The following is a 6,383-nucleotide window of genomic DNA, read 5'->3' on the forward strand; positions in this document are numbered from 1 at the left end:
CCGTTGAATTTCAAATAGATCTTGTACCAGGAGCTGCACCAATAGCTCGTGCTCCTTACAGACTCGCACCCAGCGAGATGAAAGAACTGCAAAGCCAATTACAAGAAATTTTAGAGCATGGTTTCATTCGACCAAGCACATCACCGTGGGGAGCTCCTGTTTTGTTTGTCAAGAAGAAAGATGGTACATTCAGGTTGTGTATCGACTACCGAGAGTTGAACAAACTTACCATCAAGAACCGCTACCCACTACCGAGAATCGACGACTTATTTGATCAACTACAAGGCTCGTCTGTTTATTCAAAGATTGACTTACGTTCCGGGAATCATCAAATGCGGGTGAAAGAAGATGATATTCCAAAGACTGCTTTCAGAACACGTTACGGTCATTACGAGTTTATGGTCATGCCGTTTGGTTTAACTAATGCACCAGCTGTGTTAATGGACCTTATGAACCGAGTGTGTGGACCATACCTTGACAAGTTTGTCATTGTTTTCATTGATGACATACTTATTTACTCAAAGAATGACCAAGAACACGGTGCACATTTGAGAAAGGTGTTAGAAGTATTGAGGAAGGAAGAATTGTACGCTAAGTTTTCAAAGTGTGCATTTTGGTTGGAAGAAGTTCAATTCCTCGGTCACATAGTGAACAAAGAAGGTATTAAGGTGGATCCGGCAAAGATAGAAACTGTTGAAAAGTGGGAAACCCCGAAAACTCCAAAACACATACGCCAGTTTTTAGGACTAGCTGGTTACTACAGAAGGTTCATCCAAGACTTTTCCAGAATAGCAAAAACCTTGACTGTATTAACGCATAAAGGGAAGAAATTTGAATGGAAGGATGAACAAGAGAAAGCGTTTCAGTTATTGAAGAAAAAGCTAACTACGGCACCTATATTGTCATTGCCTGAAGGGAATGAGGATTTTGTGATTTATTGTGACGCATCAAAGCAAGGTCTCGGTTGTGTATTAATGCAACGAACGAAGGTGATTGCTTATGCGTCTAGACAATTGAAGATTCACGAGCAAAATTATACGACGCATGATTTGGAATTAGGCGCAGTTGTTTTTGCATTAAAGACTTGGAGGCACTACTTATATGGGGTCAAAAGTATTATATATACCGACCACAAAAGTCTTCAACACATATTTAATCAGAAACAACTGAATATGAGGCAGCGTAGGTGGATTGAATTGTTGAATGATTATGACTTTGAGATTCGTTACCACCTGGGGAAGGCAAATGTGGTAGCCGATGCCTTGAGCAGGAAGACAGAGAACCCATTCGAGTAAAATCTATGAATATAATGATTCATAATAACCTTACTACTCAAATAAAGGAGGAACAAAAAGGAGTTTTAAAAGAAGGAAATTTAAAGGATGAAATACCCAAAGGATCAGAGCAGCATCTTAATATTCGGGAAGACGGAATCCGGTATAGGGCTGTAAGGATTTGGGTACCAAAATTTGGAGATATGAGAGAAATGGTACTTAGAGAAGCTCATAAAACCAGATACTCAATACATCCTGGAACGGGGAAGATGTACAAGGATCTCAAGAAACATTTTTGGTGGCCGGGTATGAAAGCCGATGTTGCTAAATATGTAGGAGAATGTTTGACGTGTTCTAAGGTCAAAGCTGAGCATCAGAAACCATCAGGTCTACTTCAACAACCCGAAATCCCAGAATGGAAATGGGAAAACATTACCATGGATTTCATCACTAAATTGCCAAGGAATGCAAGTGGTTTTGATACTATTTGGGTAATAGTTGATCGTCTCACCAAATCAGCACACTTCCTGCCAATAAGAGAAGATGACAAGATGGAGAAGTTAGCATGACTGTATTTGAAGGAAGTCGTCTCCAGACATGGAATACCAATCTCTATTATCTCTGATAGGGATGGCAGATTTATTTCAAGATTCTGGCAGACATTACAGCAAGCATTAGGAACTCGTCTAGACATGAGTACTGCCTATCATCCACAAACTGATGGGCAGAGCCAAAGGATGATACAAACGCTTGAAGACATGCTACGAGCATGTGTTATTGATTTCGGAAACAGTTGGGATCGACATCTACCGTTAGCAGAATTTTCCTACAACAACAGCTACCATTCAAGCATTGAGATGGCGCCGTTTGAAGCACTTTATGGTAGAAAGTGCAGGTCTCTGATTTGTTGGAGTGAAGTGGGGGATAGACAGATTACGGGTCCGGAGATTATACAAGAAACTACCGAGAAGATCATCCAAATTCAACAACGATTGAAAACCGCCCAAAGTCGACAAAAGAGCTACGCTGACATTAAAAGAAAAGATATAGAATTTGAAATTGGAGAGATGGTCATGCTTAAAGTTGCACCTTAGAAAGGCGTTGTTCGATTTGGTAAACGAGGGAAATTAAATCCAAGGTATATTGGACCATTTAAAATTATTGATCGTGTCGGACCAGTAGCTTACCGACTTGAGTTACCTCAACAACTCGCGCCTGTACATAACACTTTCCACGTCTCGAATTTGAAGAAATGTTTTGCTAAAGAAGATCTCACTATTCCATTAGATGAAATCCAAATCAACGAAAAACTCCAATTCATCGAAGAACCCGTCGAAATAATGGATCGTGAGGTTAAAAGACTTAAGCAAAACAAGATACCAATTGTTAAGGTTCGATGGAATGCTCATAGAGGACCCGAGTTCACCTAGGAGTGTGAAGATCAGATGAAGAAGAAATACCCACATCTATTTCCAGAAGATTCGTCAACACCTTCAACAGCTTAAAATTTCGGGACGAAATTTATTTAACGGGTAGGTACTGTAGTGACCCGAACTTTTCCATGTTTATATATATTAATTGAGATTGATATTTACATGATTAAATGTTTCCAACATGTTAAGCAATCAAACTTGTTAAGACTTGATTAATTGAAATATGTTTCATATAGACAATTGACCACCCAAGTTGACCGGCGATTCACGAACGTTAAAACTTGTAAAAACGACATGACGATATATATATGGATATACATATGGTTAACATGACATTATGATAAGTAAGTATCTCCATAAGTATATTAACATTGAGTTATATACATATAAACAAGACTACAAACTTAAGGATTTCGAAACGAGACATATATGTAACGATTATCGTTGTAACGACATTTAAATGTATATATATCGTATTAAGATATATTAATATATCATAATATCATGATAATATAATAATTTAACATCTCATTAGATATAATAAACAATGGGTTAACAACATTAATTGAGATCGTTAACTTAAAGGTTTCAAAACAACACTTACATGTAACGACTAACGATGACTTAACGACTCAGTTAAAATGTATATACATGTAGTGTATTTAGATGTATTAAAATACTTTTGTAAGACTTCAAGACATATATCAAAACACTCATACTTAATGAAAACGGTTACAGTTACTTTCCCATTCTTTTCTTTCATCAAGAATTCTAGTCGTATTCTTACCCGTATTATACACAGCTTCAAAACATACTTACTATGGGTAACCCCACTCACCACTCACCAATTACCACTCATCATTCACTCTATTTCACTTCCAATTCTCTTTCTAATTCTCTCTCAACACACACACACTATTATGAACGTATTTTTCTAGTATTTAATCATCATCTTCATCAAAAATCACTTCAATAATCAAGCTATAATCATCATAGGAAGAACACTTCAAGAACACTTCAAAAATCCCTTCAAGTTTACTAATTTACTTCCAAGCTTTCTAATCCATTCTAAGTAATCATCTAAGATCAAAAAACATTTGTTATATACAGTAGGTTATCTTTCTTATTTAAGGTAATATTCATATTCAAACTTTGATTCAATTTCTATAACTATAAACTATCTTAATTCGAGTAAAAATCTTACTTGAACTTGTTTTTGTGTCATGATCCTACTTCAAGAACTTTCAAGCCATCCAAGATCCTTTAAAGCTAGATCATTTCTTGTCACTTCCAGTAGGTTTACCTACTAAACTTGAGGTAGTAATGATGTTCATAACATCATTCGATTCATATATATAAAACTATCTTATTCGAAGGTTTAAACTCGTAATCACTAGAACATAGTTTAGTTAATTCTAAACTTGTTCGCAAACAAAAGTTAATCCTTCTAAATTGACTTTTAAAATTAACTAAACATATGTTCTATATCTATATGATATGCTAACTTAATGATTTAAAACCTGGAAACACGAAAAACACCGTAAAACCGGATTTACGCCGTCGTAGTAACACCGCGGGCTGTTTTGGGTTAGTTAATTAAAAACTATGATAAACTTTGATTTAAAAGTTGTTATTCTGAGAAAATGATTTTTATTATGAACATGAAACTATATCCAAAAATTATGGTTAAACTCAAAGTGGAAGTATGTTTTCTAAAATGGTCATCTAGACGTCATCCTTTCGACTGAAATGACTACCTTTACAAAAACGACTTGTAACTTATTTTTCCGACTATAAACCTATACTTTTTCTGTTTAGATTCATAAAATAGAGTTCAATATGAAACCATAGCAATTTGATTCACTCAAAACAGATTTAAAATGAAGAAGTTATGGGTAAAATAAGATTGGATAATTTTTCTCATTTTAGCTACGTGAAAATTGGTAACAAATCTATTCCAACCATAACTTAATCAACTTGTATTGTATATTATGTAATCTTGAGATACCATAGACACGTATACAATGTTTCGACCTATCATGTCGACACATCTATATATATTTCGGAACAACCATAGACACTCTATATGTGAATGTTAGAGTTAGCTATACAGGGTTGAGGTTGATTCCAAAATATATATAGTTTGAGTTGTGATCAATACTGAGATATGTATACACTGGGTCGTGGATTGATTCAAGATAATATTTATCGATTTATTTCTGTACATCTAACTGTGGACAACTAGTTGTAGGTTACTAACGAGGACAGCTGACTTAATAAACTTAAAACATCAAAATATATTAAAAGTGTTGTAAATATATTTTGAACATACTTTAATATATATGTATATATTGTTATAGGTTCGTGAATCAACAGTGGCCAAGTCTTACTTCTCGACGAAGTAAAAATCTTTGAAAGTGAGTTATAGTTCCACTTTTAAAATCTAATATTTTGGGATGAGGATACATGTAGGTTTTATAAATGATTTACAAAATAGACACAAGTACGTGAAACTACATTCTATGGTTGAATTATCGAAATCGAATATGCCCCTTTTTATTAAGTATGGTAATCTAAGAATTAGGGAACAAACACCCTAATTGGCGCGAATCCTAAAGATAGATCTATTGGGCCTAACAAACCCCATCCAAAGTACCGGATGCTTTAGTACTTCGAAATTTATATCATATCCGAAGGGTGTCCCGGAATGATGGGGATATTCTTATATATGCATCTTGTTAATGTCGGTTACCAGGTGTTCACCATATGAATGATTTTTATCTCTATGTATGGGATGTGTATTGAAATATGAAATCTTGTGGTCTATTATTATGATTTGATATATATAGGTTAAACCTATAACTCACCAACATTTTTGTTGACGTTTTAAGCATGTTTATTCTCAGGTGATTATTAAGAGCTTCCGCTGTCGCATACTTAAATAAGGACGAGATTTGGAGTCCATGCTTGTATGATATTGTGTAAAAACTGCATTCAAGAAACTTATTTTGTTGTAACATATTTGTATTGTAAACCATTATGTAATGGTCGTGTGTAAACAGGATATTTTAGATTATCATTATTTGATAATCTACGTAAAGCTTTTTAAACCTTTATTGATGAAATAAAGGTTATGGTTTGTTTTAAAATGAATGCAGTCTTTGAAAAACGTCTCATATAGAGGTCAAAACCTCGCAACAAAATCAATTAATATGGAACGTTTTTAATCAATAAGAACGGGACATTTCATTCACCACCTGTAACTCGATCAAGACATCTAGCTAATATTTTCGCCGTTGATTTTTCTTTAGAATCATCATCCAGTCGACCAAGTACTCCAATTCAAATTTCCGATAATCTATTTTTTGAACCCGACCTCACAATTGAGAATCCGGAGAATATTCAGGGACAATTCATAGATCCTGAACCACTAATCTTTCCTCCGGAACCACCAATCATTCAAGCAGAGATTGTCGAGGAACCAACCATTAAATTAGAATCCTCTAGTGATTCAGATTCAACAAATTCAATCATGGAAAATCTGGAATCTCTAAGTATGGAAGACCGAATGAGAGCTAAACGCACTGGCCAAGGTTACGCAATTACTCAACCAGACATTAATGCGCCAGATTATGAAATCAAAGGACCAATCCTACACATGGTAACTAATCAATGC

Source organism: Rutidosis leptorrhynchoides, chromosome 11 (genome assembly GCF_046630445.1).
Source record: "Rutidosis leptorrhynchoides isolate AG116_Rl617_1_P2 chromosome 11, CSIRO_AGI_Rlap_v1, whole genome shotgun sequence".
In the NCBI taxonomy this organism is placed as follows: domain Eukaryota; kingdom Viridiplantae; phylum Streptophyta; class Magnoliopsida; order Asterales; family Asteraceae; genus Rutidosis; species Rutidosis leptorrhynchoides.